Here is a 12466-nt window from a genome sequence, read left to right on the forward strand (position 1 = left end):
ATTTTTTAAAAAAGAAAACTGGCCAGGTACTGTGGCTTATGTCTGTAATATCAGCATGTTGGGAGGCCAAGGCAGGATTACTTGAGCCCAGAAATTCCAGACCAGCCTGAGAATTTGGCAAAACTCTGTCTCTACAAAAAATACAAAAATTAGCCAAGTTTGGTGGCATGTGCCTGTAGTACCAGCTACTTGGGAGGCTGAGGTGGAAGAATAGCTTGAGTCTGGGAGGTCAAGGCTGAAATGAGCTGTGATCGCACCACTGCACTCAAGCCTGGGTGGTAGAGTAAGACCCTGTCTCAAAAAAAAAAAAAAAAGAAAAATCACTAAGCAAAATAAGACATGTGAAGGATCATGTCAAAGGTAAGAAAAATTAGGGAAACATTAAAAGCTTTCTTCCCAAGCCACTAAATCAACTTGACTAACAAAATTACCACTTGATTTAGCATTAGAAAATTACATTACATATCAAACATAAACCCATTAATCAAATACTAAAGAAATTTCTGAGTTAAATGGTATAATGTTAGCTTATGCCAGAGCTGACCTTGAAAGATTGTTCAAATATGGCTCAGTGTGATTGAAAGTTCTGTGTGAATATGTTTTTGGAAAGATAAAACAGCAGCACCTTAGTGTATGTTTTTGAAATAAAATGTATCTGAGTAGCAGCAAAGTTATTCTCAAATTTCCATTTTATAGCTGGAGATGTTATACCATGACATATATGATAGGACCCAATATGGATTAATCCCTTTTAGAAGTCAATCAGGAAGAGGGGAGCAGTTAAAACAGTTGCTTGGTTTACAAACATTAGAACAATTTTCTTATTCACACCATCTGATTATTGTATTTTATTTTTTCCCCAACGTTTAGACTACACAATGAGTTAAGAATGATAAAAATAAGCTCACCAATATACTATGTACATATTTACCAAAATCTGTGCATGCTTATACATATAAACACAGCTGATAATTTATTAGTTAGGCTCATTTGTAATTTTTGTCACTATAGACCAGTTTTTTATTTAAATTGAAGATTAGTATACATTTTAAATGATTAGTCAAAATAAAAAATCTAAAATGTGCTCTAAATACCTCTTAGGTCAGAAAAAAAAAAAGTCAAAAGCTAGAATATAGAGAAATTAAGAAATGCCCTAAATTTCTAATCTGACAAAAATTCATACGAGATTGAAATATTTTAATGGAAAATAGAACAGAACTAATCATTGAAGAAATTATAGAAAGGAAACAAAATAAACAGATTATATGGAGGATTTTTAGAAGATAAGTAAATAAATTAATATACTAGGAAAAAACAAGGGAAATATAATTGATAAATAAATACAGGTAAGAGTTCTTTTGAAATAATGACAAAATAGAAAATCTCTGTCAAAACTAAAAGGAAAGATGCATAAATATATAAATAAATGATAAAACGATGTTGCATACATATATGACTTTTTCAGAATCAAAAAATTTAAATTTCTGTAATAAAATTTAAATGTTTATAAATTTAAAAAACTAGAAGAAAGAATGTTGACTGTTCACAATACAAATACATGACAAATATTTGAGGTGATGGATATGCTAATTATCCTTATTTGATCATTGGACATTGTATACATGTATCAAAATATCACTCTGTATCCCATGAATATGTACAATTATTTGTCTCAAAAACAAACAAACAAAAGATAATGGGAGAATGTTGAAAACTCAGAGAGAAGAGCAACTCTCACAGATAGGGATCCAGATAACATTAGCAGCTGATTTCTCGGCAGAAACCTTGAAGGCCAGTAGGCAGTGGATTATATATTTAAAATAATGAAGAAACCTGTCAATTGAGAAATCTATAGCTGGAAAACTTATCCTTCAAAAATGAGGGAGAAATTATGACATTTCCGGATTTTTTTTTAAACTGAAAAAAAATCCATTTATCCCTGAATTTGCCATTCCAGAAGTGTTAAGTCCTTCAGGTTGAAATAAATGAACTCTAGGCAATAACTATATAAGTAAATAAGTAAGCTGTATGAATATACAAAGCTCTCTGGTAAAGGTAAATACGTAAACAAACATAAAAACAGTCCTATTGTAATTTTGGTTTGTAACTCTGCTTTTTATTTTCTACATAATTTAAAAGGCAAATGCATAAAATGTAATTGTAAATCTGTTAGCTGGTATACAATGAATAAAGATATCATTTGTTACATCAATAACATAAAAAGAGTAGAGCTATATGTATAGCAGTAGAATTTTGGTATGTGATTGAACTTAAGTTGAAATAAATTCAAATTAAAATGTTATAACTCTAGGATGTTATATGTAATTCTCATAGTAACCAAAAACGAAATATACATAGAATATAAACAAAAGGAAATGAGACTAGAAACAAAATGTGTCACTACAAAAAAATCAACTAAAGATAAAAAAGAAATAATTGAGAAAATGGCAAAAATCAGTAACTCTGACGTATTAAAACTTTCCATGCTACATAAATCTGAAAACTCTATTTCACATAAAACTGGAGCTGAAAGAGACAAATACTTACCTATAAAGTTAAAAGTTATATAGGGAACAAACACTAATTTTTTTTAGAAAAAATTCTAAAAAGAGTAAAAATATGCCTTATACTACCCCAATTTCATGTTTTACAGCTCTGGGAAAATAGAAAATAAAATGTTCTGTTAGCATGAATCCCTCTGTGCCCCCAAAAAACCCTATGGATTGCATCATTATTACCTAAAAAGTCTATTGTCAAATGCAGCAGAGTGATATTTTTTACAAGGTAGATATTAATTTTAGATATGGAATAATATTGGTGATTTCCCTTTTATAACACTGGGTTAAGATGAAAGAATGAGAAGATAAAGGTCCCTCAGCAATATAACTCACAAACATGTTCAGAAGCAGTAAGAAGTTACATTAATTATCTTTTGAAAGTCAATAATCTACATCTTTAATGTATGCATATAGCATAGCTAATGTACTATCGCTGGGTCCATTTATTCAATGAATAATTGCCGCTATGTGTCAGACATTTTTCTAGGCCTAGGAATGGATACCTAAGTGAACAAAGCAAAGATTCTGGTTCTTGTAGAGTTTCCATTAAAAGACCATTTAGTAAAACTTTTCTTCCCCCAAATTATAAAATCTGTAAGATGATTTAACAACATGTGTAAAAGTCATTGTGGGCCAGGCACGGTGGCTCATACCAGGTGTGGTGACTCATAGCACTCTTTCACCCAGGCTGGAGTGCAGTGGCACAATCTCGGCTCACTGCAACCTCTGCCTCCTGGGTACAAGCGATTCTCCTGCCCCAGCTTTCTGAGTAGCAAGGACTACAGGTGCACACCACCACGCCTGGCTAATTTTTGTAGTATTAGTACAGACGGAGTTTCACCATGTTGGCCAGGCTGGTCTCGAACTCCTGACCTCAAATGATCCATCTACCTCGGCCTCCCAAAGTGCTGGAATTACAGATGTGAGCCACAATGCCCGGCCTTATTTTCTACAACTTTGGTAACTTTAGCATATACCCCAAATCTGTAAGACATAATATTATAATTCAAATGCAACTCATGGCTTCTCATTGTACTCTTTCTCTAGCTTTTGAATTATTTATTCTAATACCAGTTTTAATTCTGACACAGAAGCATGGGAGTTCTAATCAAAATCCAACCTTTTAACATAAAAACTATGAAGAAATTATGAGTAGAACTTAAAAAGGAAAATAGGCCTATTAATTAGATTTGTCTTTGTAGCATTTCACTCTATAATAAATAACATAATATTTTATGCCTATGAGTACCCAACAAAGCCTCCAGCTTCTATTTAGATATAAAATGTAAAAGTCACTACTGGATCCACAAGCAAGACTATGGTAAAGAAATTTCTCCAGCTATCCAGCTTCTTTTACATGATGTTACATGTTTCTTTTGTTTTTTCATTTTGGCAAATATTGATTGTCATCTTCGTGTTTCTCTATGTCCTAAGTGCTGGGATACAGAATCTGAAAAGATGGACACAGGACCTGCCTTCAAGTTCACCCTTTCTTTTTTTTTTTTTTTTTTTTTTGAGATGGAGTTTTGCTCTTGTCGCCCAGGCTGCAGTGTAATGGTGAGATCTCGGCTCACTGCAACCTCCACCTCCAGGGTTCAAGTGATTCTCCTGCCTCAGCCTCCCAAGTAGCTGGGATTACAGGTCCCAGCCACCACGCCTAGCTAATTTTTGTATTTTTAGTAGAGACAGCGTTTCATCATGTTGGTCAGGCTGGTCTCGAACCCCTAACCTCAGGTAGTCGACCCACCTCGGCCTCCCACAGTGCTGAGATTACAGGCATGAGCCACCACGCCCTGCTAGGAGTTCATGCTTTAATTGGGGAAAATATACAATAAGCAAGCCAGTTTTTAAAAAGAGAACTGCAATTAGAGTTAAATGCTACAAAGACAAACTCACAGGAAGATGGGATGTAGAATGATAAGGCTCTCAGAATAGTAAGAGAAACTATTGCTTCTTACGATGTTTGTCTTTCTTTGTATCGGTGCTCAGCTGAGTCTGCAGTGCTTCAGAGGCAGCTTTCAATTAATAAAAATCTATGATTTCTCCTTCCAGTTGTTTTTTCTCTTCCTCGAACTTCCTTATCTCCTCCTGTTGAATCATTTTAAGATGCTCGAACTTGTCCTGCAGCTGTGAAACCAATGTGCAGTTGTGACACCAAAGCAGTGTGGCTGAACACCTAAAAGAATATGCTTTTTTCTGATTATCAAACAAACCCAAATCATCACAGTAGAGCATGATCTTAATAACAATCTCAAAAACTCAGGAGTAAACACTCACATATGGAATTTTTCTTTTCTTTCTCTCTTCATTTTATAAGATGGAGTCTCACTCTGTTGCCCAGGCTGGAGTGCACTGGTGCGATCTCAGCTCACTGCAACCTCCATCTCCCAGTTCAAGTGATTCTTCTGCCTCAGCCTCTTGAGTAGCTGGGACTACAGGCATGCACCACCACTACAGGCGTGTGCCACCACACCTGGCTAATTTTTGTATTTTTAGTAGAGATGGGGTTTTGCCATGTTGGCCAGGCTGGTCTCGAACTCCTGACCTCAGGTGATCCTCCCGCTTTGGCCTCCCAAAGACTTTTTTTTTTTTTTAATATAGAGACAAGTTCTCAGTATGTTGCCCAGGCTGGTCTCAAACTCCTGAGCTCAAGTGATCCTCCCACCTCAGCTTCACAAAGTGCTGGGACTGACAGGATGCAGTGGCTCATGCTTGTAAACTCAACACTTTGGGAGGCCAAGGTGGGAGGACTGCTTGAGCCCAGGAGTTCAAGACCAGACTGGGTGATATAACACAATAGTAAACTTCAACAGGAGAGAGAATCTGTAAACTTGAATATAGATCTTCTGAAATTATCCAGTTAGAGGACAAAGAAAAAAAGAATAAAAAAGAGAAAAGAAGGCTGGGCATGGTGGCTCAAGCCTGTAATCCCAACACTTTGGGAGGCCGAGGCAGGCAGATTAAGAGGTCAGGAGTTCAAGACCAGCCTAGCCAACATGACAAAACCCCATCTCTACTAAAAATACAAAAATTAGCCGGGTGTGGTGGCACACACCTGTAGTCCCAGCTACTTGGGAGGCTGAGGCAGGAGAATCACTTGAACCCAGGAGGCGGAGGTTGGAGTGCAATGTGAGCCGAGACCACACATTGCACTCCAGCCTGGGTGACAGAGCATGACTCTGTCTCAAAAAAAAAAAAAAAAGAAAAAAATGAGACAGAGAAAAGAAAGCCAACAAGACACCATTAGGCAAACCATTGTCAGGTTATGGGAGTTTGAGAAGGAAAGTAGAGAAAGGAGAAGAAAGCTTATTTAAAGAATGGCTGAAAACTGCCTAAATCATGGGAAAGATTTAGACATCTAAATCCATGAAGCTTAAAGATTCCTAAAGAGGTTCAAACCAAATAGATACTCACCAAGTCACAATATAATCAAATAGTCAAAAGTTAAAGAAACTTTGCAGGTCAGGACAGAATCGAATAATACATTCAAAGTTCTGAAAGAAAAAAACTGCCAGCAACTAATATTATGTCTGACAAAGCTGTCCTTCAGAAAGAAAAAAGAAAAAACGTGTTTGCTTGACAAACAAAGCTGAGGGCATTCAGGACTACTAGGTCTACCTTTAAAAAAAATGCTTAACGGAGTTTTTCAAGTAAAAATGAATGAAGTTGGGAACGGTGGCTCATGCCTGTAATCCCATTTTTGGAGGCTGAAGTGGGTGGATCACCTGAGGTCGGGAGGTCAAGACCAGCCTGGCCAACATGGCAAAACCCCACCTCCAGTAAAAATACAAAAAATTAGCCAGGTATGAAGGCCACTGAGATCGTGCCACTGCACTCCAGCCTGGGTGACAAGAGTCAAACTACATTTCAAAAACAAAACAAACAAAAAAAACAAAACTTGAGGCCTGGCCTTCTGCTCCTCTCCAACCCCCCTTCTCTGGGCCCAAGCCACCTTGGCTGAGGAGAGGGTGAGGAGGTGTGAGCCCCTGCCAGGAACCCCCTGCCCGGACCAAGTACTCGGCCCCCAGGCCTGCGTTCAGTGAGGCCTCCCGTGGCATCAGCATGTTCGTGTGGAGGAATGTGGAAGGTCACTCTGCGGCCATGTTCCCCTGGTACTCCATCCCCTTCCTGACCCCTCCCTGCAGCCACACAAGGCCAGCAACCTGCCAGTCACTCAGTGGCCTCCAACCAGAGAAAACAACCTGCCAAGTTGGCAGCTGTTGCTCATGAGCATCCACCAGGTGGGACAGGGAGTGTTGACCCTGGGCGGCCCCCTGGAGCCACCTGCCCTGAAAGCCCAGGGCCCGCAACCCCACACACTTTGGGGGTGGTGGAACCTGGTAAAAGCTCACCTCCCACCATGGAGGAGGAGCCCTGGGCCCCTCAGGGGAGTCCCTGCTGGACAGTGAGACAGAGAATGACCATGATGATGCTTTCCTCTCTATCATGTCTCCTGACACCCAGTTGCCTCTACCACTCAGATGATGTCAGGCCCAGTCCCTCAGTGCCCTGCGCAAGGAACAGGACTCATCTTCTGAGAAGGATGGACGCAGCCCCAACAAATGGGACAAGGACCACATCCAGTGGCCCATGAGTGGCGGTCATGATCTTCAGCAAGCGGCACCAGGCCCTGGCGGGGCTCACCAGGGTCACCCCAACCAGGATAACCGGACCATCAGCCAGATGCTGAGCGAGCGGTGGTACACCCTGAGGCCCAATGAGACACAGAAATACCACGACCTGGCCTTCCAGGTGAAGGTGGCCCACTTGCAACAAGGACCGAAAGAAGTCCAGCTCAGAGGCCAAGCCTACAAGCCAGGGGCTAGCAGGAGTGTAACAAGGGCTCATGGGAGCAGAGCATATCAGAGACGGGCACTGCCACTGCCCCTAGGGTGTCCTCTGAACTCCTGTCAGTTGCAGCCCAAACACTCCAGAGCTCGGATACCAAGGAGCAGCTTCTGTGGGGCAGAACGGCTGCACACAGTCAGGGAACCTGGCTCAGCCTGGCCCAAGCCTTCTCCCACAGCGGGGTACACAGCCTGGATGGCATGGAAATAGACCATCAGGCACTATGGGAACTGACACAGGTGGTGTCTGGCACTGCATCATACTCTGGCCCAAAGCCTTCTACTCAGTATGGAGCTCCAGGCCACTTTGCAGCCCCTGGTGAGGGAGGTGACCAGTGGGCAGCCCTGCTGCTGCCCACCTGAGCTGCTCATTCCCAGCACATGGCCAGTGAGGACATAGCGAGTGACGAGGAGCACACGGTCATCCATGAGGAGGAGGGGGTGATGATGTCATTGCTGATGATGGCTTTAGCACCACTGACACCGATCTCAAGTTCAAGGAGTGGGTGACCGACTGAGAGTGGGGACAACTCTGTGGAGGAGCCAGAGGGCAACGAGGGCTTTGGTGGGAAGGTATTTGCACCTGTCATTCCTTCCTCCTTTACTCCTGCCGCCCCTTGCTGGATCCTGAGCCCCCAGGGTCCCCCGATCCACCTGCAGCTTTTGGCAAAGTCTATGGTCCCACCCTGTCCTCCTCCTACACATACTCGGATGCTTCCTCCTCAACCTTGGCACCCACCTCCTTCTTACTGGGCCCAGGAGCCTTCAAAGCCCAGGAGTCTGGTCAAGGCAGCAGAGCGGGCCCCCTACGGCCCCTACCCCTGGGGAGGGGGGCCCAGGGACGCCTTCCAAGGTGACCTGTTTCCTCCCAATGGATCCTGCCACCTTCTGGTGCAAGAGACCTGAAAGTGTGGGCAACCTGGAGCTACCAGGCTCCTCAGTCATCAGGGTCCCTCCCAACACTAAGGCTTTCCTAGGCAGGAGCTGGGCTGAGCCACCCGGGGGGCAGAGCCTGAAGAGAAACTGACTGGGCTTTCGGGGTCGGGGCAGAGGGAACCCCACGGACATGGATCCCACACTGGAGGACCCCACCACGCCCAAATGCAAGATGAGAAGATGCTCCAGCTGCAGTCCAAAGCCCAACACCCCCAAGTGTGCCATGTGTGATGGGGACAGCTTCCCCTTTGCCTGTACAGGTGCAGAAGCCGAGGACAGGCGCAGGGAACCGGAGACCAAGAAGGCGCTGTCCTCTTCACTGCACTTGCCCTGGACCAGTGCTGGCCCTGATCATGCAGCTCTTCCAGGCCCACTGCTTCTTCCCGTCCACTAGGCCACAGCCGCCCTCCAGGCCCACTATGCACACATCTTCCCCTCCAAGGTTTGTTCTGCCCCTGCCCGGACTCCCAGCCCTGTGGGGGTCCTGACCGCACCTCACCTGGCTCAGACTCTTGACGCTGCCCTGGCTGCCCCACCACTGCCTCTGCCCGAGAGTCACGTGAGGCTGAGAGTAGGGGCAGGGGCAGCAGTGGTGCCAGTTGGGGGGCGGTCCAGTGGGAGGAGCCTCAGCCTCGCGGGCTGCTCCGTGGGACTGATGACTGCATGATCTTCTGGGCACCTCATGGATCTTCAACTGCAGGTGAAACGGATGCTGGTGGTGGGTGCAGGGCCGCTGGGAGCTGCTGCATGGTTCCCAGAGGCTGGACTGCGGCAGGTGCCAACTGAAGCTGCTGGGGCAGCATGGGCAGGATGTTGTGCACACAAACCTTGGAGAAGATGTGTGCATAGCGGGTCCACTGCTGCTGCCCCTGCCCTGACTCCAAGCCCTGCCTGACCCCACCTCAACCTGCTCAGGCTCTGGCGCAACCCTGGCTGCCCTGCCACTGCCTCTGCCCCAGAGTTGGGGCCTTGACAGCCTGGTTGGAAGGGGACACCCCAGCCCTGCCTCAACACCTGGGGGTCTCCATAACTACCACAGGCAGGTGGGCAACCCCAAAGATCCCAGGACTCACAGTACCCCCTGAGAACATGGACAGTATGTGGGGGTAGCAATGGAGGGCAGGATGGTTATCTTCTCCCAGGTAAAGCCATTTAATCCTTTCAGTTTGGGACGGAGTAAGGCCTGCCTCTTTTTTTTTTTTTTTTTTTTTTTTTGAGACCGAGTCTTGCTGTGTCACCCAGGCTGGAGTGCAGGGGTGCGATCTTGGCTCACTGCAACCTCTTCCCGCCGGGTTCACGCCATTCTCCTGCCTCAACCTTCTGGGTAGCTAGGATTACAGGTGCACGCTACCACGTCCGGCTAATTTTTGTATTTTTAGTACAGACGGGGCTTCATCATCTTTGCCAGGCTGATTTCGATCTCCTGACATCGTGATCTGTCTGCCTCCCCCTCCTAAAATGCTGGGATTACAGGCGTGAGCCACCACGCCTGGCCAAGGCCTGCTCCTCTTATCTATACCCCCTACCCCTGCAGCTGTGCCGGGGGAAAGCTGGGCAGTTTCCCTCCTCCGAGCCCCTGTACATACCATGAATTGTGGGACCTTCAGAGCTTTTCACTTTTCGGAAAATAGCTCCTGCTGGGCTACAAGATGGAGTGTGAAGAGGGCCTTGGGCCACAGGGAGGCGCCTGTGGACTAGGGGGAGTTAATGCACCCCTTCTTTCCCCAGAGGGGCTGGACTCAGGTGAGTATGGGGGTGGGGGCTCCTGCACTTCGACACAGGCAGCGGGAGGGTTTTCTCCCCATTCCCTCTGCACTCCCAACTTGAGCTATACTTTTTAAGAAAGTGATTCACCCTGCCTTTGCCCCCTTCCCCAGAACAGAACACGTTGATCATGGGCGATATTTTTCATTGTGCCAAAAAGTTGCCATGACCGTCATTAAACCTGTTTAACACCAAATAATAAGGAAAATAAAATAAAAAATTCGGGCATGGTGCAGAAACTCACTCCAAATAAATTACCTACCAAAATATATAATGGTGGAAATATTCCAAAATTCAATATTTTGGGATTTATACACAAAAGATAAACAAATTAGAGGCCAAGAGGCTGCCGGAAGGGAAAAACGGGGCCTGGAAAGGCCGTTGTGAGGAATGAGCTGGGCCTAAAGAGGCCACTGGCAGGCAGTAGCTGGACCTGCTGAAGTGGCCGAAAGGCAGGAGCTTTGGACTGGGGAGGCCGCAGTGAGGCGAGAGCTAGCTGGGCGTGGAGAGTCCGCTGTGAGGCCGAGGCCGGGCCCATGCAGGCCTTCGAGAGGCAGGAGGCCGGGCCTGCAAAGGCCGACTGGAGATCAAGTTCTGCGCCTGAAGAGGCTGCCAAAAGTCAAAAGCGGGGCCTGGGAAGGCCGCCGAGAGCCATGAGCTGGGCTGGGCCGAAAGAGGCCACTGGGAGGCAGGAGGAGCTGGGCCTGGAGAGGCTGACTCGAGGAAGTTTTGCACCTGGAGAGGCCGCCGAGAGGACGGAGCTGGGCCCGGGGAGGCCGACTTGCTGCTCTTCCAGGCCGACTTGAGGACGACTTGGGCCTGCAGAGGCCGCCGGGAGGCCCAAGCTGGGCCTAGAGGAGCCCACCGACCGGAGGCCGTTTGGGGCCTGCAGATGCCATCGGAGGGCAGGAGCTGAGCCTGGAGAGGCCACCGTGAGGCCTCAGACGTTGTTGGGACCTGGAGTCGGCCCAGAGTCAGGCCTGGAGATGCAGCCGGGAGGAAGAGCTGGGCCCGGAGAGGACACCGGGAGGCTGCAAGTGGGTCTGAGAGGCCAACTTGAGGAGGCCTGGCCTCCGCCTCCCGCATGGCCCAGCTGTTCCTCCTGGCTGCATCTCCCGCCTCCCAGCAAACAAGCTCTTTTGGCTCAGCTCCCGCCTGCGTTTGTAGACCCCGAAGTTTCTGCAACCAAGCTCTTCAGACCCACATCCCTTCTCCCAGTGACTGAACAGTCCCAGCTCCGGCGGGAGAAGGGCGTCTGCAGACCCCGCTGTTGCCTCTCAGGGGAGTCTCCAGGCCCAGCTCTCGCCCCACCGCGACCTCCCGGGCCCAAGTCCCTGCCTACCTCCCAGCAGCCCGCGTGCGACCCTGCTCCTCCCTCACGGTGGCCTGTTGAGGCAGGGGTTCACGCTGACCTCTCTCAGCGTGGGAGGGGCCGGTGTGCGGCAAGGGGCTCCCGCTGACCTCTCTCAGCGTGGGAGGGGCCAGTGTGAGGCAAGGGCTCAGGCTGACCTCTCTCAGCGTGGGAGGGGCCGGTGTGAGGCAAGGGGCTCCCGCGGACCTGTCAGCGTGGGACTGGCCGGTGTGAGGCAAGGGGCTCAGGCTGACCTCTCTCAGTGTGGGAGGGGCCGGTGTGAGGCAAGGGGCTCACGCTGACCTCTGTCCGCGTGGGAGGGGCCGGTGTGAGGCAAGGGCTCACACTGACCTCTCTCAGCGTGGGAGGAGCCAGTGTGAGGCAGGGGCTCACGCCTCTGGGCAGGGTGCCAGAGGCATGAGTTGGGCATCAACAGGCCACCGTGAGGGAGATGCTGGGCCGCACGCGGGCTGCTGGGAGGAAAGCAGGGACTTGGCCCCGGGAGGCCGCCGTAGGGGCAAGAGCTGGGCCTGGAGAGGCCCCTGGGAGGCAAGGGCAGGGCCTGCAGAGGCTGTTCTCCAACCAGTGCTGGGCCTGTACAGGCCACCAGGAGGCAGGAGGTGGGCCCTCAGAGCTTGGCTGGAGAAAGTTCGGGGCCTACAAAGGCGGTTGGGAGCTGGGCAGGAGTTGAGCCAAAAGAGCTTGCTTACTTGCTGGGAGGCAGGGCCGGGAGAGGCCGACTTCAGGACATCTTGGGCCTGCGGCGGTCGCCGGGAGGCCCAAGCTTGGCGTGGAGGAGCCCACCGACTGGAGACCATTTGGGGCCTGGAGATGCCATCGGAGGACAGGAGCTCATCCTGGAGGGGCCACCGTGAGGCCTGACCTGGGCCTGGGGAGCTTGGCTTGAGGAAGCTGTGGGCTGACCAAGGCCGCCAGGAGATGGGTAGGCACTGAGTCCAAAGAGGTTGTTGAGAGGCAGGAGTCGGGCCTGGAGACGCAACCAGGAAGAA

General features: G+C 48.2%; 1 pseudogene; it reads left to right on the plus strand.

Moving 5' to 3' along the window:
* The first annotated feature begins 6554 nt into the window (after window positions 1-6554).
* LOC129136576 (protein capicua homolog) lies at window positions 6555-8432 on the plus strand (annotated as a pseudogene).
* The last annotated feature ends 4034 nt before the right edge of the window (window positions 8433-12466 follow it).

Source organism: Pan troglodytes, chromosome 10 (assembly GCF_028858775.2).
Source record: "Pan troglodytes isolate AG18354 chromosome 10, NHGRI_mPanTro3-v2.0_pri, whole genome shotgun sequence".
Taxonomy (NCBI): Eukaryota; Metazoa; Chordata; class Mammalia; order Primates; family Hominidae; genus Pan; species Pan troglodytes.